General features: G+C 38.3%; 1 protein-coding gene across 17 annotated transcripts in view; it reads left to right on the plus strand.

Annotated features, from left to right (window-relative positions):
- Positions 1 to 25,005, plus strand: part of TCF12 (transcription factor 12) — a 328,520-nt gene that overhangs the window by 18,864 nt on the left and 284,651 nt on the right. The window contains exon 4 of one of the 17 annotated variants that reach the window (XM_044980208.1): positions 6,829 to 6,890. The exons of the other annotated variants lie outside the window; for them this stretch is intronic. The gene's annotated coding sequence lies outside the window, so the exon portion shown is untranslated. The remainder of the gene's footprint in view (positions 1 to 6,828; positions 6,891 to 25,005) is intronic. 17 annotated transcript variants of the gene reach the window in all.

Raw genomic sequence — 25,005 nt, forward strand, 5'->3', positions numbered from 1 at the left:
TTACAGTTCTCATAACTTCTGTGCCCACTTGTAATTTTTGCTTTGAAAAGGTGTGTGACTCCAGTATCTTGCCCTTTTACATGCAGTAGTTAAAACATTAGCTTGAAAGTTCATTAAAAAGACTGAAATATAATTTTTCAAGTGAATAATGGGGCGAAGGGAAACAAGCAGTTAACAAAATTAGCTGAAGTTCAGTTATCCTGTTTTAATGGGTATAACTTGAACCTAAGAATATTTGGGCATCATATGTAAGAGAAATGGATAAGGAATTTGGTAAAAATTAAGTAACTGAGCTATAATGTCTGCACTTTGAAAAAGAACATGATTGCAACCTAAAAAGATGTAGATGATTAAAAAGTGCGAAGCATAAGTCATTGAATCTCCCTATTTACATTAGTCTTAATCTATGTATAGAGCTGTGCAAACACAGTACCAATATAGTGGGACCATATATCTACCTTGCAGCAGGATTTCTGAATATGTCAGCTTCAGTGCATTGTTGTGGTGGTGAGAAGAATGGAAAATTTGTGATTATAGAATGTGTGTGTGTAAAATTAATGTACTTGAAGCAAATTTTAGCAGTATTTTTTAGTCTCCTTTAGGAAAGTGGAATACACTGATTTGAGAGCAAGACGTTGTGGTCTTGATGCTATCCCAACAGCTGCTTTGGCTTTTCTGTGAAATGATTAAATCAGACAGTTTTGCTTGTAGGACACAATTTATTTTTTTAATGTTTTGATGATTTTCAATGCAGCACCTATACTTGTTTCAGTTTCCTCATACAATAATTTTGTGAGTCATAATCTTTGCAGAAGAACGCAGCTTAAAATCATCGTTTCTTCACAGTTCGCTTTGCTGCCAATTACAAACGAGCAAAAATGACTATAATTTATTCCTATAATGTTTGCTTTTGACGTGCAAAGCATTCTTTTGTAATAGAGAAGTAATCCATGAGGGTGTAGCCTCTCTTTCTTCTTTTTGAACATTAAATGAATTGAGGGCTTTATGAAGAGATGGTGATTTAATGAAGCTGATAGAGTTTAAGTAATGTAAAGCTTTGGTATATTTTTACAAACCTGAGACCTTCTCCTGCAAAAACTAACATCCAGGTGTAATTTTAACTTCTGCAGGTGTCACAATGACTGTATTCTGTAATGAGTGTTTTAAAGCATTGGTAGCTGGAACAATTTGGTTCAAAGGTGACCAGCTCAGGCAATAAACAATCATTTGTTTCCTTAGTTTGAGTTATAAAATAAATGCACATATTTTTATTCCTTTGTGTGGGTGTAGGAGGTCTGAAATATGTGTGTGTGTGTGTTTTTTGTGGGTGTGGAGGTATGTGTGTGTTCAGGGATGTGATGGTTTGTGTATGTTTTATTTTGTGGGGGTTTTTTTTGTTTTTTTTGTTTGTTTTTTCTATTTTCTTTTTTTTGCTTGTCACCTTTTGTTCTTCCTGGAGGACTAAATTGACCACTAGAGAACTGGAGCATGAATTTTATCACTCCTATTGGAGTCAGTATTTGAATCTTTAACAAAAAAGATTTTTCTGTCAGGTGTTTAATTTTAAATATCTAATTGATTCAAGCGAATGAACTGTATAAAAAGCACCTTGCTCTCACACTTCTTCATGTTGCAGTATCTCATGATGTCCCAATCCTACTAGTTGTTGTCCAGTCCTCAATAGTCCTTCACCAAAATCAAGCTAGACAAGACTCGATATTTCTAATGTAAATACAGAGACAACCTTTATGTGGAAAAAAATCTTTTCCTTTTGCCTCCACCTCTGCCCTCAAAAACTAACCAAACAAAAATTATTATCATTTAGATAGTCATGAATCAGAAAAAATGGCTGCTATATCACCTTTGCAGGTCAACTTCTTTTTAAGTCGGGACAAAAATAGTTTTACTAAAAGATATTTTTTTGGCCACACAGAATTGTAGGAAGGTTGCAAATCTTTAAAAATATAATTTAAAAGAAAATTCTAATTGTGCATATAATATTGTTCTTCAGAATGTCATCTCTTTTTAATATATAATGGAAATAGTCTTAAAGCTGTCTAAACCAATGGGGACTTGCACCAAGCAATAGACTGATCACTTTAAGTGCATGGTTATCTTGAGTGCTGAGAATGTGAGTCCTTGTTATACATCTCATTTGGTATTACCTTGATAATCTTCTGACCTTCAAGGAAAAATGGGCCTAATTGAGGAATTACATCTAATGTGAGGAACTACAGGTTGATCATTTATGCTTGATTCTTGAGCTCTAAAGCACAGTTCATCAGGAAAACTTGGAAACTTTTATCCTCTCAAGTCTCCCTTTTATGCTCTTCATTACTATTTTTAATTATTTGAATAACTCTGTCCAGTGCTGATATCACTGCACTGTAATATGTTTGCTCTAACCTATATTTTGTACCTACATGCTTTGTAGTGCTCTTAATGCTTGACTAGAAGGTTGTAGGATCAAATCTCAAGCCTGGTCTTTTGGGGGTTCAAGGCAGTGATGACTGACAGGGGGTGGTAGTAAGAAATGTTATGCTCTGGATGATGTCCTAAAAACAGAGCTTCTATGTGTCAATCCTGGCGGCTATCTTTTATTTTAATGTTTGATAGGACTTATGTCAAAAAAAAGTAGGTACTTCTGCATACTGAGCAAAATTCCTCCCTCTCATTAAAACTGCTTCTAATATCAAGGTGTTGCTGTTGTTGAACAGACAGAGCTTGCTTCAATTATCTACTAATTTACTGTACTCACAGTATTTAATATTTTTTTTCTGTAGTGGTGGGGGGAGTTGGTGTTTGGGAGACCTGGAATTTGGCAGATGTTGCATAAAACTTTTTTCTCCTCTAACGATAGTGTTCCTTTCCACTGGATTTGGAATGGCCAATATCTGCTTTATAATCTGAACAGCGTTTATTTTTCTAGATGCAGCTGTTTACTTTTAGATAACTTAAGTGCCCTCTGAACTGTCATCAGATACTGCTTCGTACCTTGTATTCCTGCGAGTGAAAATTGGTACGTATATGACAGAATGTGTCTTGTGCTGCAAGGAGGAATCAGAGTTTGGACATCTTTCATGTATGTGTCATAGGCCGCCTCTGACTTGGTTACTGAAGAACATGCTGTTGCCATAGCAATGAAGGTCCTTTGAAGGCAAAATTCTTGGCAGAGCTGTTGCGTCTCCTGAAGTGCTTGGTGTGTTGATATGAAAGTATCCTGTCAGCATAAGCACATAACTGTAGTTCTGCAATGGGAAGAAAAATCTATTTTAATTTAAGGTGCACAACTTAATTTTTAAGCTAAGTGTGATTTGAATCCTTGTTCAGGATGCTGGCCATTTGCACAGAATTTATTTGTATTATATATTATTGTATTGTATGTATATATTATTTGCGGTGAACAACTTTTATACTAACTTTTATACTAACAGCAAATTAAATAAATGTACAGGTTGAAGTACCAGTTTTTTCTTGCATGTTTAGTTTTCTGTTAGCTTCTGATACTGCAGTCACTTGTGAACAGTAATAGATATAGGGTGTTTAACACTCTTAATAGTTTTATTCGTTAAAAAGATATCTGTGGTTCTATCTTTCCCTTTTGGAGTATTCTGTTCATAATTTGGGTTCTTGTATAGTGCTCTGGCCAACATACCCATTTTCTGCAATGTTCATTAATATGGTGTATTCCTGTGCTCCAGCTGAAGTATGATTCGTTTAAATTTTATTATAGGTTATGAATATGGCTAAAGTGGAAAAAAGGTTCCCCCCCCTCAATGATCCCTAAATGTTGAAGGATTTAGTCCTATTCTACTTCGAGACTATATAGCAGCTATGATTGCTGAACAATGAATCCTACTTGTGTGCATACATATATAAAAAAGTTTTTTTTTAGTTTTTAGAGAATGCGATCATGGTTATTAGGTCAAAAATATGACTAATATCTGTGTACGTCAATCTCATGGAATGTAAGCTTAACTTTTTCCTTGGAAGTGGGGCATTTTTTTTTCTCTCCCAGACGAAGCATGGTATATGTAAGCTAACTGGTTCACATATGCTGTGATATGGGGTGGACTTCAAGAATTTGCTGGTTGCTTGTTTCTGAATAGAGGCTTGGAAAGGCTGTTGTGTCTTTCATATAAAATTTGATCAAGATTTTTGCTAATTTCAGTTTCAAGACATCAAGACTAAAATATTTAAATTTGATAAGAAAATTTTCAGTTATAAATCCGATAAATGCTGTACAATACACTGAATTCATGTGAATGATTAGTCTCCATTTCTGTAATTTGTCAGTTACCAAAGCACCTTTAGGGAAAGGAATGTTAGAGAGACACATTCACAGAGGTCACCCCTACCTTTATCCTTCTCTCCTCTTTTGGTTTGCTTCAGCTTTTGTGCATCATTTTCTGAGAAGAAAAATGTAAATAGGAATTAAAGAAGAAACTTTAGGAGTCTCTCAGTTCATGAAAGTGAATTGAAGGGTGAAATCCCCTTTGTCTTTATTGTACTTTATTTGTACTGGGCGGGAGTTTTCCTCTTACTACGGCCAGCACGTAGCACATTCATCACATCAGTGACATCTGTAGTGCTAAGGAAGTATAGTTTTAGCTGGACTCAGCCTTAGGAAGTATTACTGCAATGCTGTACTAAGCAATTTAGACATGTCCTGCTACTTCCAGAATCCGCATCTGTTGTTTTAACTTGGGTAGACAAGTTATTGGCTTGAATGACCTTGGTGCAGTGACTTGACTTTGATAGGTAGAAGGGGAGGTCAACAGTGATTGCAGTGAGAATGTGAAACAAAGAAATGTATGACTCCACAAGGTATTATTGTACTCTTTTTCTCTCTCTCTCTTTTTTTATACGTTTTTAAGTGAGTTTAGTGCTGCATTGACAGCCCCGTACACTGAAGCCCTCTAGTTACCCTTAGAACCGGTACAAAACCGACTATACATGCCTCCCCTCACACTCTTTACTTTTGGAAGAAAGCCTTTCGAGGTTCAGACGAAAGTTCTGTTTACATGAATTAAGTCTTTTGGTCTCTTTGCACTTCCTGGCCATATTAGTATCTGATAATACTGATTGATTTGTTGTGGCAACTTTTCCACTGAAATGGTCTAAGACCTCCAACTCCGTATACATTCATTGACAAATGAGCATGCTGAGATGTTACACAGATGGCAACCTTATTTAGTCAGCCCTAGCCAGAACTCCCATTTGAAATAACAACCCAGATGTGAAAAGTCTTAAGTTCCATTACCAATCTTCTAAAATGACGGTCCTGTACTCCTAAAATATGGGGGTAGCTATCTTAGAGTTATCAGATTTTGTGCTACAAACAATGTAATAATTGAGTAATGTCAAAGGACTTGCCCCTGGCTTCAGTAGGAGCTGACTGAATGAGAACTGCAGGCAAGAATGTGGGGAGTGACTTGGGTCAGTATAATTTTGGATTATTAATACAAAACCATCCCTCACTTTAGATAAACTGAAGATGTCACTTATGATTAAAATTAGATCTTGTAGGCTATGACCTGTCAGAATAACAAGAACCTAATGAAATAAGGAATACACAATGGTTTGCTAAAAAGGCTTTATTGGCATGGGCTTGGAATGGCTGTTACTCACAAGGAGGGTTAAGTGTAGGAAAGATATTCAGAATTGCCTGATAAGTGCATTTATCTTATAGCTTTAATTTATCATAAGGTCATTGAACACACCTACTCACACAGCTTGCTCTCCACAAATACCAGTAAGTTTTTTTGTCTTCTGCAAGTTCCCATTTTACTTTAGCCATTACAAGTTCATGTGTTGGAACATCATTAAACGTCACGATCTAAAACCTAAAATACACCTTCACTTTTGACTACCTTACATAACAAATCAATTTATCAAGATTTGAACAAAAACACAGAGAACCTTTAAATGATTTGATTTTAAGAAAGAGCACATCTTTTAATTGACAATTCAGTGTAATAAATTGAAATATATAGTATCTTGCTAAATGAATAAACCTGTTAAAATATTTCTGTACACCAATTATCCCTATTTCTGTTGCTCACATTAGAGCATTCTGAGATGAGCAATTAATAAGACAATATCCACAGGGTGCTCAGTTTTAACACAGAATGTTTGGGAATTAGAACTTTATTTGTTATACCTTAAAATTCAAACTTGCAAAAAAATATGTATGAAATACTTATGAAAAGATATGGTTATGAGAGCCCTGAGAGTATAAATAAAATTTAGGCTAGATATTACATTAAGATCTGAACTTGCATAGAAGTGAGCACCCTGTATTCCCATTGACTGTGGTGAAAGTTTTGGGTGCTCTCTTGCTTTTGTGAGATGAAGCCCTGACTAAACTCATTGACTACATGTTTTGATGTCCTGCTTTTGGCTATGAAATTGTCTGCCATTATGGGATCAAGTCTGTGCTACTGATTCAATAATGAAGTGTTCTTTGACAAAATAAACTGAGTTAAAAGTTTTAATTGTAGTAAGTATGGCTGTTAACATGGGTTTTGTAAATCACGTGGCTCATTCTCTTTTTGAGTAAAAATGTAAATGCTTGGTGGCAAAGATGTTACTATGTGCTTCATCACAAGCAGTATTCAAACTAATTATATTGTGGTGCACCATTACAAGTTTAATTGCTAAGTTTTGAATGTTTATGAACATTTTCACTACTACAACTAAACTGTCTGTTTTATACAGGTGGAAATGTCATTGATGTAATTGTGACAGATTAATGTAGAATTCTGACACTTCAATAACCAGATCATGTACTTGATGTATTTAATACACTATTTTTTTTCTCTCTAGTGCTTCTCCCACCATATTATAGTTTCAACAAAGGATTCAAATTGTGGGCTTCTGGATCACAGGTATTTTGAAGTTGCACTTGGGCTTTAGAACAAAAAAAAACCCCACAATTTTTTCCTCACAAACTGAGTTCGATTCGTATTCTAAAGCCTGGTGGACTTTATTTCAATCTGTGAAAATATACATATCCAGTGCTGTGCATGTAGGGAATGATACTATTAACTTGACACTGAAAGCTGTTCTTGTACTTTAAATAAGCTGAAGCAAGAATTAATGTCTTCATCAAAAATTCCTGTCAAGCTTATATAATAATATAAAAGAGGAAGGAGAATCTCGTGTTTTTAAAGGACCGGGCTTGTAGGCGAAAGGTCTGTTTCTTGCTCTGGCGGAAACTTTCTGCGTCGCCTTGGCAAATTCAGTAAAAGTCCACATGCCTCAGTTTCTTCAGCTGTGAAATATGGGTAATATTTATATTATAGAGGAAAAGTCATGTAATTTAACATCTTCCATCCAAAGGAGCTCATAGAATTGCAAAGTATTAATAAAAATGACTTCATCTTCTCATAAGTATTCATATAAATTAGCTTGCTTATGTGTTTGTAATAAGCCCTGTCCAGTGTTAGATTTCCCCCCCCGCCACCGTAGATTTCTGTGGCTTTAAATGTCTTAACACACATTTCTCTGACTTTGTGAATTTAAGTTCCTGCCTGCCTATTGCAAAATGTTTCCTTCTGAAAATATGAAATTGCAAATTTTTAAGTTGGGACTTAGCACTACAATTTCAAACAGCTGGTGTGTGTGTGTGTGTGTGTGTGTGTACTCAAATTGTATATGCATGGTATTTCTGTAAATTGATTACATGAAAAACCTATTAGTAACGAAATCTGTTAACTCAGAGGAAGAAAATCCAAAACAAGTCTTCAGATGTATAAATGGAAAACAGCCCTGTCCGCAGCTATCTTTTGTAGTTAATAGATTAAATTCACTTTGACAGTTGGATATATGTACCAGTGTCTAGCCTATGGCTATGATCTAATAATCATGGATATGGTGGTAAGTCATCTAAAAATATTCAGTAATCAAGTGTTTTTTTTGACAAAACATACTCTGACTGAAACAAGAAATAAGGCTGTGTTAATGTGACTGAATTTCTACTGTGCCCTGTATTTTGAATATTTAATAATATCCATTGGGATGGAGCTGGACAGAATGTATATTTTAAGGAAGATGGAAAAGCTAATCATGATATAATTGGGTATTTTAAAATTGTACGAAGCCAATTGATTTAACCTGATGGTCTTGACTTTGAGTCCTTCACAATTTGTCTCCCCTACACTGAGAAATTGTATTTGTTTTGTTTAATTTGTTCTAAAAACGGCTTTGTTCCATTAAATATGAATTTTCATGGAAGATACAGAAGCTTTATATATAGTATTTTGGACATGAAGGAAAGCGTCTGAAGTATTGCTGACCGAATGCATATCAAATGGAGAAGAATTGAAAACAACTGTAGATGTTTTGAGATCTGTGCTCACTGCAACAGTATGCAGTGGGTCTTTGTCCGGCAGGCTGGATGAAAATGGGTTGTTGCCTGTATATTTATTGAGCCCATCTGCAATTGGTTGCAGGGAGGAGGAAGGGAAAAATGTATTTTGATGGAGCAGCAAGTGTCTGGATCAAGTGGGGAGAGGCAGGGCATTACCCTTCTAGGTGACTGTGACTGCGCTGGCAACACTCACCCTCTCATTCACTAAAGTAGAGTAGGACTGGGTTTCTTCATGATCTGCTCTGCAGATTATGCTAGTTGTCTCTTTCCTTGTGGGATGGGAAGGCCTTTTCCCCTCATTGCCAGATAGGCCTAGTCAGGGTGGAGTTTTTGCCTTCTCCACATCTGGGTAGGAAGGGAAGTTTGGTTAAAATGTCACAACTTAGTAACTAAAAAATGTGGCAGATGTACAGTGTAATGTGCTCGTTACAGAAGGGTTATGGTTATTGAATAAAATAGAAAGGGGTTTAGAGTAAAGCATCCTTTAAGGAAGCTGGGGAAGGAGGCTTGGGGGCTCCTAATGCCAGGTACTGCAGGGAGCCAAATCCCTAGCCCCCTGGACCTCATATGAGGGGAGGCTGATGGGGGTTCCAGCAACAGGCTAGCTGGGATGAGGGTGGGAAGGAGGAGGGCTGATGGCACCCCTCCCAAGTAAGGAGAAACAATGAAGGAAATAATGAAGACCTGCATTGTAAAACTTATTGGTGGGCACTCCCAGTTATTTTAAGTGAATAAAGTGACTGCCTACTTAAACCACATCCATTGTCTGTTTCTTTTGGTGTGGCTGGGACAATGGGATATTGTAACAATGCACCGTAACAATGAGCATTTGATTTGTGGATCACTTATTTATGTCTAGCTAAAACTATTTAATGTGAAAATATCCTTTAGAGCACAACACCCCTTTCAAAATAAATCACCCCTTCTTTTCTCTCGTGTGTGTGTATATATTATATATAAAACCTCTGCACCCTGCTAAGAAAACACAAACAAAATGTAATAAAATACGAACAAATTCACTTTTAGTAAATATCTGAGGAAATTAGAAATAAAAGGTACAGCAATTCAAGTGCTAATTTTTAATCCTGCACTTACTGTTACCTTCAATAAAACTGTTTTGCATTACAAAATTAATGATACGTTTTCTTTTAATGAAAATCTTATGCACAGACTCAAAAAAACTAAAGTGGAAGGGTCAGATGTTAATCTATTACAATTACTTTATTACTGTTAGCCTTCTTTATGGAACTGTGGCCTATGTTGATATCTGCTGAGGGTTTTACTAGAAGTTAGAGTATGTTAGTACATTCATACTACAAAGATGATTTAGCATCTTCCATTGACTATTTCAAAGTATTACACAAACTTTAACGTTAGATTTTTTTTCTTATGTAAAACTCAACTGCATGCTAATTATATTAGTTAAAAAGCCTTAAAAATAAAATTTATACAGATTTGCTATACTAATACTTTTCTATTCTATAAATTTATTAAAAAAATTAGGCATAGAAATAAAACCCACATTAAGCTGTTCTTTAGCTGTGTTCTCTTTTCCTTTATTCCCATTTTTTTGAAATGATTTTGTCAAATAATGCCTCAGAACTATGATGCAGTTCTTTCAGTCTCAGAACTATACATATAACATTCTTGTAGGGGTGAAAATACCAAAGAAATCCACCCTAGTAGCATTTAACTTCAAAAAGGGGAACCACACAAAAATGAGGCTAGTTAAATGGAAATTTAAAGGAACAGTCACAAAAGTGAAATGCTTACAAGCTGCATGGAAACTCTTGAAAACACCATCATAGAGGCTCAAACTATATGCCATATCCCAAATAAAAAAACCACTATAGCTAAACAATAGAGTAAAAGAAGCTGTTAGAGACAAATAGACACCTTTTAAAAATTGGAACTCAAATCCTACTGAGGGCTAGCCAGAATCTGTTTCTTCTTATTTTCAAGTGTAAAAGTATAATTAGGCCAAAAAATATTTGAAGAACAGCTAGCAAAAGGCAAAAACTAATAGCAAATATTTTTAAAGTACATCAGAAAGGGGAAGCCTGCCAAACAATGAGGCCACTGCATGATCAAGCTGCTAAAGGAAGACAAGGCTATTGCGGAGAAGCTAAATGAATTCTTTGTATCAGTCTTCTCAGCAGAGGATGTGAAGGAGATTGCCACACCTAAGTCATTCTTTTTAGGTGGCAAAACGGAGGAACTGTCTCAGTTTAGGATGTCAGTGGAAGAGGTTTTGGAACAAATTGATAAACAGTAGTAAGTCACCAGGACCAGATAGTATTCACCAAAGAATTCTTAAGGAACTCAGATATGAAACTGCAAAACTACTAACTGTGGTATGTAATCTGTTGCTTAAATCAGCCTCTGTACCAGCTGGCTGGTGGATAACTAATGTGATGCTGTTTTTTTTTTTTTTTTAAAGGGTTGAAGAGGCATTCCTTGAAATTGCAGGCTAGTAAACCTAACTTCAGTATGAGGCAAATTGATTCAAACTATAGTAAACAGAATTTTCAGACACGTAGATGAACACAATATGTTGGGGAAGAGTCAACATGGCTTTCATAAAGGGGAAATCATGCTTCACCAATCTGCTAGAATTTTTGAGGGGCTCAACAAAGATGTGAACAATGATTAAGCAGTGGATATAGTGTACTTGAACTTTCAGAAAGCCTTTGACAAGGCTCACCAAAGGCTCTTATGCAAAGTAAGCAGTCATGGGATAAGGAAGGTCCTCTCATGGATAAGTAACTGGTTAAAAGGTAGGAAACAAAGGGTAGGAATAAATGGTTAGTTTTCACAATGGAGAGGTGAACAGCAGGGTTCCCCCAGGATCTGTATTTGGACCAGTGCTGTTCAGCATTGTCATAAATGATCTGGAAAAACGGGTAAACACAGTGAGGTGGCAAAATTTGCAGATCATACAAAATTACAGAAGATGGTTAAGGCCAAAGCTGACTGCCAAGAGTTACAAAAGGATCTTACAAAACTGGGTGACCGAGCAAGAAAAAGGCAGATGAAATTCAGTGTTAAGTGCAAACTAATGCACATTGGAAAACGTAATCCCAACTATCCATACAAAATGATGGGTCTAAATTAGCTGTTACCATTTGAGAGAGATCTTTGCATCATCTTGGATAGTTCTCTGAAATGTCTGCTTAATGTGCAGCAGTAGTCAAAAAGCAAACCATGTTGGGAACTCTTAGGAAAAGGATAGATAAGACAAAATATCATAATGCTACTATAAATTCATAATACGCCCATGCCTTGAATACTGTGTACAGTTCTGATCACCCTGTCTCGAAAAAGCTATATTAGCATTGGACAAAGAACAGAGAAGGGCAACAAAAATGATTAAGGGTATGGAACAGCTTCCATGTGAGAAGCGATTAAAAAGAACTAGGACTTTCATCTTAGAAAAGACATGACTAAGTGGGGTTATAATAGAGGTTTATAAAATCATGAATGGTGTTGAGGAAGTGTTATTTACCCCTTCACATAACACACAAATATTTGGTCACCCAGTGAAATTAGTTGGCATCAGGTTTAAATCAAAAGGAACACACAATCAACCTGTGGAACTTTTTGCCAGGGAATGTTGTGAAGGCCAAAAGTCTAACTGGGTTCAAAAAAGAACCAGTCAAATTCATGGAGGATAGGTCCATCAGTGACTGTTACCCAAGATGGTCAGGGATGCACCTCATATTGTGGGTGTCCCTAAACCTCTGACTGGCAGAAGTTGCAGCTGGATGACAGGGAATGGATCACTTGATAAATTAACCTGTTCTGTTCATTCTCTGTGAAGCATTTGGCACTGGCCATTGTCAGAAGACAGGATACTGGGCTAAATGGGCCATTGGTCTGACCCAGTATGGCCGTTCTTATGTTTCAAAGAACTAAGTTTCAGCTGAGTTAAATATTTTTTTAAAAAAAACTTCCCTTTGGAAAGAGAATTAAATACTTAAGCATTTCTTTCAGTGTTAATCAACTCTAACTGGAAAACTGCTCTAGAATTATTAAGGAAATACATTAAAATTTGTTGTGAATTACTTTGTGATGCTCTTTCCATTAATGTCACCTTGGTCTCATACAGTTTTAGATTAAGCAACCTAGCGAGACTTCTTTGAGGTCCACCGCAGCTCCTGTGAATTTCAGGAGGTCTGCAGGGAGGCAGATGGAGGGGGAAGCAAGGATCAAGCTGAGGAGTCTTAGGGAATAAGGATGTTGTGGAGCATGGAGAACTGAGCATGTGAAGCTGGTTGTGCAGTCTTAGTATTATAATTTGATGTGTGTAAATTTGAAAGGGGTTCATTCAAGTGCAGTTATGCTCATGGTGATCCGCTGTTCATTAAGGCATAAATATTTGATGTTTTACGTGTTTAGAGGCTCAGCTTTGTCTGATCTCTCACTTGTTCTACTGTTTTAGATAGACATTTAAACCCGTTGTACAAATGGGTAAGCTGGAACACAAAGCAGTGAATGACTTGCCCGAAGTTACACCACATTGAAATAATGTGACCAGCCAGGTCATATTATGATAACATTAGGAAATAAAAATCAAGAGCACTTGTATATTAAAATACAGGTCTGTTGCATCTTACGCTCATTTAACATGCGCAATTTCAGCTTTACGCGGTTGGCAAAAACAAACAAAAAAAGAGAAAAATAACAATTTAAATACTGTTTCTGTAGTGCGGGCGATTCTGCCCGCCATTCAACTCAATGTAATTTTGACTATACGCGGTTTTCGCTTTACGCGCTAACCGCGGAACGGAACCCCTGCGTAAGATGAGACAGACCTGTACCCAAACTCTCTGTTTAAAAACGATTGCTAAGGGAAAGTAATGCCCAACTTAATATCAGGAAATAGAGACAATCCATACAGCTATATAAACCATTTCTCACCCATCAAAATCCCATTGCCCCCCTCCCCCAAACACACTGTCGTTGCCCCAAGCATATGAACAGGAATCTGCTACTGTCACCATGGTGATACACAGGCAACCTTAACTCTGCCCTCAGTGGAATGACAGTGGTGCTTTGAAATGATTCTATATTGCTTATCCTGTGTGGTTTTGTTTTGAGCCTTCAGGGATGGCCTTCTGCCATTTTAAAGACCTAGGATGTTAAATTATGTTGGAACGAGAAATTGATGATGTTTAATGGCTTATAAAATTACCATTGGTTAGCAAGAAGTATAGTAATTTATTTATTTATTTTTTTAGCATGGCATGCCTAATAGTGCAAGTTAAGTTTATCTTGGTGTCAGCTTGGTGAATGACTGATAACTGTGTCTGAGAGAAGGGGATGCATATAGTTTTAAAACCTGACTCAGTTTCTTGTCTTATCAGGTTTTGAATTAGGTTGGAATCTTCTTTTTGCATATGTCAATTAGCTATATTATGGGTGGACTTCTTGGTGCAAACAGCCATCCAATGATTAACATATGTACTGTTTTTGAAGCCTTTGGAATTCTCGGACCTTACGAGCTGATACATAATTATCTTTGCAGTAACACTTTTCCCCCTTAAAAACTGTTATTTTCATGGCTGGCTGATCTCTCCCCATTAACTCTCCCAATATGTTCATTAATTTTGATTCACTTTGCTTCACGCTTTTTCTGCTGTGGTTTTCTTGGGATACAAGGCTCAGAGTTACATAGAATTCTGAATGTTCGCTGGTGCCAAAATTCTGTGGCTTTTGTTGTTATGTATATCCACCAAGACTTAATTTGCCTTTTCAGCTGTTGCCAGAGGAGGACATAATAAAGATTAATGTATTATCTTTGCAAATCATTTCCAGGTGGTCCAGGTTTTGCTCCTCTTTTTGTTTTTCCTTTTAGTCCATAGATGCTATAATTCAGTTTTGATCTGTAGTCTGATTAAATGGCTTCATTGAATTGCATCAACTGCTGATCCATTAGTAAACCTATTAAATTCATTCTGACTTGTATTTGGCCAATTGCATTGTCCTGGGCACACCCACTTGCATTTCATTAATAGTTGGCTGCTTCTGGGACAGTACATTTTCTCCAGGTTATTCATACAATGTAAACAAAATTGAGGCCAGCCCTGAACCTTGTATTCTATGTATATATTATCTATCTCAAGCTAATCTTAGTATTGATGTGACTTGTGTAACAGGACATGGCTGTATACAATTTATTAAAATCTATTTTCATAGTTTTTCTCCATGCCTGTTTTTTGCCTTTGTAGTATCAAAGAAAAGCTGTAATGATTTGTTATATCTTTTAGGCAGCAAAACATTACACACAATTACATATATATTCTCTATATATACTTGTATGAGTTGGTGATAACCATCTTCTGAAGTACACTTCCTTTCACCTTTGACTGCCTCATATGCGATTTGCCCATTAAGTCATCTCAGTAGGGGCTACTGCTAACATTACAAACCTCTGAACAACTTCAAACTTGTTGCCTTTTTAAAAATCAGCCTGCCACAGAAATGCTCCCATTTCTTCGCACGCATCCTCCCTATGCCCCTAAATTATACTGGATGGAAGCCCAGGCCAGGCCCTGCACTAGTGACAGGTTGAAAAATCTGATCTCTCTCAATCAGTGGGGCTAGACATATATTTTAGAGAAAAATAAGACTAGTTTTTTTTTTTTTTTATCAGATCTGTTCAGTTGTACTCATGGAAGCTAATACAATTGACTGTAGATGTGGGGAGATTAAAACTCTTATACTGAGCATTCATCTAGATTGTGTATATGGTACGTTTTATAGCAAGTGGCCTATTTTTAGATAAATTTTGAAAATGTTTGGAGGCTTTTTGTCAGCCCTTGTTTGGAATGACCTTCATAACACACCCATAGATTCCTAAATTCCAAGGCCAGAAAGGAGCATTGTGATCATTTAGTCTAACCTGCCCCAGCCCTGAGCCCCCTCTCACCCTTCGAACCCCTCAACCCCACCCCCACCATATGAATTTTGTTATGCGCACCAATATGGTGCACATAACAAAATTCATTCCACACATAGATGTAAGAAATTTAGAGGGAACAAAATTCATTCTGTGCATGGATGTAGAAAACTAGAGGGAACAGTGGTCGTGACCCCATGTTAGTGGGGTCACCAAGGCTGGCTTAGAGTTGGAGGCATCTGGGCTCGAAGCTGAAGCCCGAGCACCACCACCGGGGGCAAAGCCCGAGGGCTTTAGCCCTTGGGAGTCAGTATATAGGCTCCTGTCTGGGACTGAAGCCCTTGGGCTTCGGCTTTGTTGTCCCCTCCCTCCACTCCCGACCTGGGTCTTGGGCTGGCTCAGACTTCGGTCTCCCTGCCTGGGGTCATGTCGTAATTTTTATTGTCGAAAGGGGGTTGTGATGCAATGAAGTTTGAGAACCCCTGTCCTAGAGCATAGCCATGTCATGACTGTGGCATTGTTACTTGCAATGCGACCACCCCAACTGCATGATGATAAAATATATATGCTGTCTCTCTTACAGGCAGTGCTGGTAGCACCAACTATTAAGGTTGCTTGACACTTACCAGTATAAGCACGTATTTTCAGTTCCCCAAACTCTTGATTATTTGAGCTGAAATGTTTCAGGCTGATTATTTATTTATTTTTGAAATTTCAGCCAAAACAGTTCAGCTGTTTCTGAGACCATTTGTGGAGAATGATGCGGTTGTATGTAGTGTTCTTTATAATTATCATGTGCCTCTGAGGTTAACCTGTGTGATTTTATTTTGTCTGAATGCACAGAGTTAAACCAAAGGAACAGAACAATGGCAAAGATAAGGGGCAATGATAAGTTATACCAAAAATCCTTCAGGAAACAGTGGGGAAACCACTAATTGGGCAATATAACCACCCTAGCTCCACTTAGTCTAGACCTAGCTCTGCAGGACCTAGAATGGAACCCAAGATTCATGAGTCTCACCATTCCTTTGTTGTCAGCAAATATGTATAAAACCCAATGGTGATGTATCTCAACCTTATAGAGTTGGTGTGCATAGAGGATAAAAACCTGCTACTGCTTACACACCCCATCCCCACCTCCCCATCTCTATTAAAAGACTTTCAGGTTGAAACATTCAGAAATTAGGAAATGGAAAAGTTAGGTTGCCTGTCCAACTTTAATTTGGCCTGTTTGGGTATGCTGTATGATACAGTCTTTAATTACATCCTGGCATACTGTTTTTGCCAAAGTTACCCTATTAAAGTTTGAGAGGCAACCTTAATATTAAACAGAGGGTTTTTTAGTGTGAATGAAGGAAACATTTGTTACTATGAATGGGCTTCTTTTTGCTGTGGATGTTGCCATCTTAACGTGGAGTATTGTATTTCCTATCTGGAGTGAGGACTCTGACGGAGATGATAAATGAAAACTTACAGGGAAATTTTTTGAAAAATCACTGTTGTTCCAAGGCAAATTCTGTTATAGTTTAAAAACTGATTTTCAATAATTTCTACTGTAGATTAACTTAAGTTTGAAACTGAATTTGGATGGTTTCTAATGGAACCTGAATTTGTCTGTCGAGATCTCATCTATGAGGATGTCAAGATAACTGTTTGAGAATAAAGAACGAGGAGTACTTGTGGCACCTTAGAGACTAACAAATTTATTTGGGTATAAGCTTTCGTGGGCTAAAACCCACTTCATCAGATGCATGGAGTGGAAAATACAGTAGGAAACACACACACACACAAAACATGAAAAGATGGGGGTTGCCTTACCAACTCTAACGGGACAAATCAATTACAGTGGGCTATTATCATCAGGAGGAAAAATCACTTTTGTAGTGGTAATCAGGATGGCCCATTTCAAACAGTTGACAAGAAGGTGTGAGTAACAGTAGGGGGAAAATTAGCATGAGGAAATAGTTTTTAGTTTGTGTAATGGCCCATCCACTCCCAGTCTTTATTCAGGCCTAATTTGATGGTGTCCAGTTTGCAAATTAATTCCAGTTCTGCAGTTTCTCGGAGTCCATTTTTGAAGTTTCCTTGTTGAAGAATTGCCACTTTTAGGTCTGTAATTGAGTGTCCAGGGAGGTTGAAGTGTTCACCGACTGGTTTTTTTTGAATGTTCTAATTCTTGACGTCTGATTTGTGTCCATTTATTCTTTTGCGTAGAGACTGTCTGGTTTGGCCAATGTACATGGCAGAGGGGCATTGCTGGCACATGATGGCATATATCCTCGTTCTTTTTTCCGATACAGACTAACACGGCTACCACTCTGAAACCTGTTTGAGAATAATTGTGTGTGTGTGAAACATTTTGTTAATTGAACAGAATATCTCTGTATTATTAGCTTGTGGCTTTCCTTAAAGCAAAAGTGTCAGGCATTGACCTGTTTTTGTTCCCATTCATTCAAGATGATATTTTGTGTTCAATAGCCTATAACTTTGATGCTTCCAGTTTGCTCTCTGTGACTAATGTTGTTTCTTAATTCTTCCCTTAGCCCCCCTTTCTATGGCTATAATAGCAGCCATCTTACAGTGCGAATCTCTTCCTTTTTCCTTACTACTGGAGAATTCTGTGATGTAAATGGCTTAGGCCTATTGCTTTGTTGACTTCTAACATGTTTAGCTTCCTGATCCTTAGCCCTGGTGTAATCACATTTCTTAAGATTCTCTCCTTCTCCCTAATCCAAGAACATGTGGTTTGACCTCTCTTCCCCCTCATTGTGAGTTGACCTTCAGATTCTCTTGTAAATACACACAGAATTAATTAGGCTGTTGGCAACGTTACCTTCATCTGTCGCTAACTTCCCACTCGTGTGTCTTAATGTCCTCACTGACTACCAGTCTCGCTGTTTGCTCTTATGCATTTTAACTGCTAATTGTTCAGTTTTTGATTTCCAGTTGAATTCATTTTAATTTCCTTATTTTATTAATTTCCTTAAAATGTCTCATTCTTTTATAATCTTTGAACCCTTGGGTTTTCTTCCCATGTATTTTTGCTTCTTAATGAACTGTTTCTAGTTTCTAGAGCTTGCAGCATAATAACACTTCTCATGCCTAATTGGTTCATAGTTGACTGGATCAATATTCTCTCCCTTACTTCCCCAAACACAGGAAAGCAACGTATACAGGTATGTGCACATCACTGACTTCAGTAATACTACCAACATGCTTAAAGTTAGGTATGTATTTCAATACCTTGCTAAATTGGAAGGCTGTTTCTTCTGGAGTCCAGCTACACTACAACATAAATATCATCATGATAGAAGTTTAGTGTAGGAAATTTTGAATAATACACTTGTGAACTGCAGGATAAATGTATATAGGCAGGATATAGATATCAACATTGGAATTTGGCCAAGACACTGGGTTTAAACACTCTTAGTCTTTGTCTATACTAGATACTTGAGCTGACTGGCTGCTCTTTCATCCTCTAAGCACACATGTATCATATCTTGAGTGTGTACGCATGAGTATACTCCCAGTAGCACACAGGTATTCCAGCCACCTTTTGAGCTAGATTTGCTTCAAAGGAGGTTAATCGTATGTATTTTTGTGTAGTACAGATATGGCTGGGGGTTGTTGGCATAATGGCTCCTGTCATGCAAAGAGTCTCCCTTTGCTGTCCCACAGCAAACTGGTCTTTGCTTAGGTTGGCTGTTTGGTCTATTTCCTGCAGTGAACTGCAGAGAAGTCAGAGTTGGCCAGAAGCCATGTAGGGTATGCTTACACAGCAAGGTAAGACCACAGTTAGTAGAATTTGAGTTAGCAGATGATGGGTTTGTTAACCTAGGTTCTTGAGAGTCTGTACTCATTTGTAACCCCAGGTTAGACATTGTTGAACCCTGGGTGCCAGCTTGGGGCTCCAGCATCTTGCACTGCATTATGCAGGCCTGAGTCCAACCACTCATATCCCAGACTTCCTAGGGCCCTCCCAAAATATGGCCACTCTAGTCTTTTGTGGGATTATAGGATACTTTTGGTGGATTCTCAGAGCACAACTCTAGTGGGGCCATGTCTACATTGTAGAGGAATAGGGCTTGAAGCCTGGGTCTCGGCTTGACTCAGGCTCAGACCCTCCATACCTGTGGAGTCTTGGAACCCAGGGTCTGAGCCTTCGGTTTGTGTGATTTGTGGGTAGACAGAAGGGGTGGGGGGAGGTTTGAACTGTGGGCTTACATTGCAATATAGACATACTATCTGTTATATAGCTAGCATTACTCACATGATGGATCTCAGTTGTGTGCTATTTTCCATAGTGAACAACTTCATTCTGATTCTGTTCCCAGAATGAGAAGGAAAAGCTAATGGAAGTATGACTGATCCAAAAAGGAAATAGTCAACCAATATACTGATGTTTTTTGGGGAGTGTAAGAATTGCTGCAAAGTAGACTCAACAACTGCATCTATGAATCTGTATTAGGAATAGATGCATAGATTCCAAAGCAGGAAGGTACCCTTGTGATCATGTAGTCTGACCTCCTGAATAACACACCTCTTTTAAAAAAAAAAAATCCAATCTTGATTTTAAAATGGCCAGTGATGGAGAATCCACCACAGATCGTAGTAAATTATTCCAATGGTTAATAACCCTAATTTATATCTTATTTCCAGCCTGATTTTATCTAGCCTCAGCTTCCAGCCATTGGATCATGATATACCTTTCTCAGGTAGATTGTAGAGCACATTATTGCATATGTGTTTTCCGATGTAGGTACTTGCAGACTAATGAAGTCATCCCTTAACCTTCTCTTTGTTAAGCTATATAGACTGAGCTCTTTGTGTCTGACTATAAAGCATGTTTTCTAATCCCTTAATCATTCTTCTGGCTCTTCTCTGAACTCTCTATCCGATTTATCAACATCCTCCTTGAATTGTGGATACCAAAACTGGACACCATATTCTAGCAACAGTTGCACCAGTGCCAAGTGTAGAGGTAAAATGACGTATCTACTCCAACTCAAAATTCCCCTGTGTATGCATCCCAGGATTGAATTAGCTCTTTTGGCCAAGTGTCTCACTATAGGAGCTTATGCTCAGCTGATTATCCTCTATAACCCCCAAATCTTTTTCAGTGTGTTTCCCAGGGATAGTCCGCCATCCTGTAAGTATGGGCTATATTCTTTGTTTCTAGATGTATACATTTATATTTGGTCCTATTAAAATAATATTGTTTGCTTGTGCCCAGTTTACCAAGCGGTCCAGATCACTCTGAATCAGTGACCTTTTCTCTTCATTATTTATCGCTTCCCCAGTTTTCGTGTCATCTGTTAACTTTATCAGTGATTTTATTTTCTTCCAGCTCATTGATAAAAATGATAAATAGTGTCAGGTCAAGAACATATCCTTAAAGGACCCCACTAAAAACACATTTGCTCAAAGATGATTCCCTATTTACAGTTTCTTTTTGCGACCCATCGGCCATTTTTAATGCATTTATTGTGGACCATGTCAATTTTATATTGTAGATTTTTAATCAGAATATTGTGTGGTACTAAATCAAACACCTTAGAGAAGTCAAAGATATTAGTAGTGATGTGATATACTTAATCAAATTATAAACTCAAAGATATCAAATTAGTTTGACACTATCTGTTTTCCATAAACCAGGGGTTCTCAAACTGGGGGTCGGGACTCCTCAGGGGGTCATGAGGTTATTACATTGGGGGAGAGGGGGCTGCGAGCTATCAGTCTCCACCCCAAACCCGCTTTGCCACCAGCATTTATAATGGTGTTAAATATATTAAAATGTGTTTTTAATTTATAAGGGGGGGTCTCACTCAGAGGCTTGCTATGTGAAAGGGGTCACCAGTGCAAAAGGTTGAGAACCACTGCCAAAACCCCATGCTTATTGGCATTAGTTACATTGTCTTACTTTTAATTATTTAATAATTGAGTACCATATCAGCTGGTCCATTATCTTGCCCAAGATTGATGTCAGACAGGCCTATATTTACGCAGGTCATCCCATTTACCCTTTTTAAATATTGGCACAACATTAGCTTTCTTCAGATCTTCTGGAACTTCCCCAGTGTTTCAAGACTATTGAAAATCAACATTAATGGTCTAGTGACAATATTAGTTATTTGAAAGCCCCTATTCTCCCTCACTCTTGCATGTATTTCCCAGCCATTCTATTCCTTTACAAGATTGTGGAAAGGAAAATGGGAATCCCAATGAAATACACTTTACTAACCTGTCAGTTAATATCTCTGTTGCCCTTAGTAGTGTAAACATTACCTTGTCCTGATATTGCAGCTGCCCTGTAAACTTGTAATTAAGTATTTTGTTGGCAGGAAGGGGAGAGGGAAAGCTCTGTGTAACTTGCATGTCAAGCTTACTATACTTTAATATGAATGCAACATCACTTCATTCATTCATAAACTCCCACACTTTAATAAATACAGATGCATTTATTTTTACCATTTTTATGTAACAACTTGTTTCTTGAGCTGTGCATAGGCTGCTGCAAGTCTTGCTGCTTCCTCTCACCACTCCTCCAAGAATGCATCACCTATGGTTTGACTTTTTTTGTCTCCTCCCCAAAGCACATTCTACCATGATCCTGCACATGTTGAGTGTATGTTGAATCAGTGTCCCACCAGGCTTATGTGATCTTGTTTCAATAGCTATGGCAAAAATGGTGTGGTTGGAGACCATTAAAGTCTTCCTTTGCTTGCTCTTGAAAAATATTCTTTTAAATTCTGACCTCATAGCTCCTGCCACCCACAGTTTACAGTCTGTGAATGTCTGTACTATGCCTAGCAGAAAGCAGTTCTAACATGAGTGAGACCCTCTTGGTATCACTGTAGTACAAATTAATAATGATGCACTTAAAGTGGCCACTCTATCTGCATGACCAGGAACCTGTTATGGTGATCAACTAAGGGTATGACTACACTGTAATTAGACACCTGCGGTTGTCCCATGCCGGCTGCCTTGGACTCTTGGTGTTCAGTCTAAGGGCTGTGTAATTTCAGTGTAGACGCTTGGGCTGCAGCCCAAGCACCTGGACCCTCTCAGTTCACATAGTCTTAGAGCCTGCACCCCAGCCCGAGCCTGAATGTCTACAATGCAATTAAACAGCCCCTTTGCCTGAGGGTTTGGCTACACTTGCAGCTGTACAGCGCTGCGAGTTAAAGCTGTCTTCGTACAGCTGTGTAGGGAAAGCGCTGCAGTGTGGCCACACTGACAGCTACCAGCGCTGCAGTGTGGCCACATTTGCAGCATTTGCAGTGGTGTTGGGAGTGGTGCATTATGGGCAGCTATCCCAGCGTTCAAGTGGCTGCAACGTGCTTTTCAAAAGAGGGGGGTGGGGTGGAGTGTGACAGGGAGTGTGGGAGATAGAGTGGATTTTTGGAGCTGACACTGTGTCAGCTCCCTGCCTTGCAAGTTCTAAGGACTAAAGATACACAGCACCAACCTTTAATCATTTTAAAAGTTTTGACCCCTTCCCACACCCCTCTCTCATTCACTAAATGCAAATAGCCTTCAGACCAGATAAGCAGCTGCTCCAAAACGGACCCCCTCTTCCCCCCCCTCCGGGCTGCTTCTCTCCTCAAGCAAACACTAGCTGTGGACATTCATCCCCCTGCCTGCCTCTGCTCGAGCAAACAGTAGCTGTGTTTGTTTTTTAGATAAGCAGCTCTGGGAGCCCCGAGTTCACAACAAAACAAAGAGAGGCATCACAACAAAACAAAGAATGTTATCTTTACTTAAAAAGCATTATGGGAAGGTTCTGGAGGTCAGTTACAGCGTAGTAAGATTAATCACTGTTTACACTGGCACCCCAGCACTGCAAGAGCAGCGCTGTTCTCTTTATTCCTCTCATTGAGGTGGAGTACAGCCAGCGCTGTAGCCAGGGAGATACAGCGCTGTATGTGCCTTGCCAGTGTGGACGGGGAGTAAGTTACAGCGTTGTAAAGCCACCACCAGCGCTGTAACTCTCAAGTGTAGCCAAGCCCAGAGCCTCATAAGTCCGAGTCAGATGGCACAGGCCAGCCATGGGTTTTTAATTGCAGTGTAGACATCCTAAGGCTTGCATTGCTATAAAGTTGCTGTTGAGATTAGTGCTTGTGTAGAGGCCGTATTCAATGCACACCTGGTGAATATGCAGCTAAGTGAGGCAGGCACATGCATGTATGCGTGGCCTTCTTTTATATAGGTCATAGGTAAAGACTGCCCCTCCCCCCCAAAATGCCAGAAACTCTGTGAATGGGCAAAGTGTAGCTTTGAAACCACTGTGACTTGATGTCGCAACACTATTTTTTTTTAGAATGATGAATGTGTACGTTCACTTACCCGATCAGTGAAAAATGTCTGAAGTGATTTTTACTCTAACTCCCCTGCCCCCCCCCCCAAAAAAAAAGGTTGGGGGAAGGGGCATGGACCTTTATGGACTGATGCCTGATGTTAGGAATCATCTATTTTGCTTGAATGGCTAGGAAACACTTAAGCAACCTTAACTACAGTGGAAGCTAGTACTCCATCTGTAATATAATTACTACATTAGTATTGCATTATTTCAAAATTAAAAATTGTCCATGAAAATTTCTTCAAGGGAAGACTTTGTATTGGTTTGTTTTGAGCAAGGTTTAAATGTAGTGCTTTAGCAGAAACTTTCTTGTAGAGTGTTAACCAGAGACAGGGTCTGGGAAATTTTCTGAGTAATTATAGTCATAACCCTGAGTGGATGCTCCTGGAGATAGGAGTGTGGTTTTGGTAAGCATTAGAAGTGCTGTAACACCGAGCTTACTGTATATCCCTACAGTCCTTCTGGTCTGATTTTTTTTCCCCCCATTTAATGTTGACTGTGAAACTAAAGTGTAATAAAGAAGGTCATTGCAGAAATTTGATACATTTGTTTACATAAAATATGAACACCTCTGCTGTTAAGTTTATGCAAGTTTAGCTCGAGACTGTATTAGGATGACTGCCTGTTATGTATGTTCTGGTATTTCCAGGAGTGATGTGTTGATTAAGTAGTTTCCATTTTGGCATTATACTATGTCCTGTTGTAAGTTGCTGACTGTGTAAAATGTCTTAAATTAAAAAACAAAACAAAACACACCACCACACACACAATCCCACCACAGCTCTTAAACCCCTAGTACTTATTATGAGAGACCAGAAACAGATATCCAGCACTAGGTTTATAGTCTACTGAATACACTGCATGTGTCTTAAATTATATATATTTTTAGTTAGATATTAGCAAGAAACTTTGGACAGAAGTATACATACATATCTCTATAGTAAATGGAAACATATCTCCAGTGCTGATTTTTGATTTACTATATGAACTCTGTTCAGCAAAAATGTAGTCCCCATGGCGCCTGATCCTAGGTATTTTTTTTGGGGGGGGGAATGGAAGAGAAGGGAGGGAAATGGCTTCTACGGTGTAGTACGCATTTACTCCATACCCCTATAAATGAAGTATGGCTACTGGTGTCCTCCTGGTAATTCCACTAAACTGGCTTGAGTTGTTCTTGTTGCTGCTTCTAATGTGGATTTGTGGTTGAGAGAAACAGAAGCCACTGTGACCTGGATGATATTTCAGATGGACAGGTCAGCCAGATGTGAAGGCAGATGTTGGATCCCATGATTTTATGCATTTATTGAAGATTGTGGATCAATCATGCTGAGTTCCTAAGGAACATTTGATATTGCATTCAAGGTATATTCA

Source organism: Mauremys mutica, chromosome 11, assembly GCF_020497125.1.
Source record: "Mauremys mutica isolate MM-2020 ecotype Southern chromosome 11, ASM2049712v1, whole genome shotgun sequence".
NCBI classification, from domain to species: Eukaryota; Metazoa; Chordata; order Testudines; family Geoemydidae; genus Mauremys; species Mauremys mutica.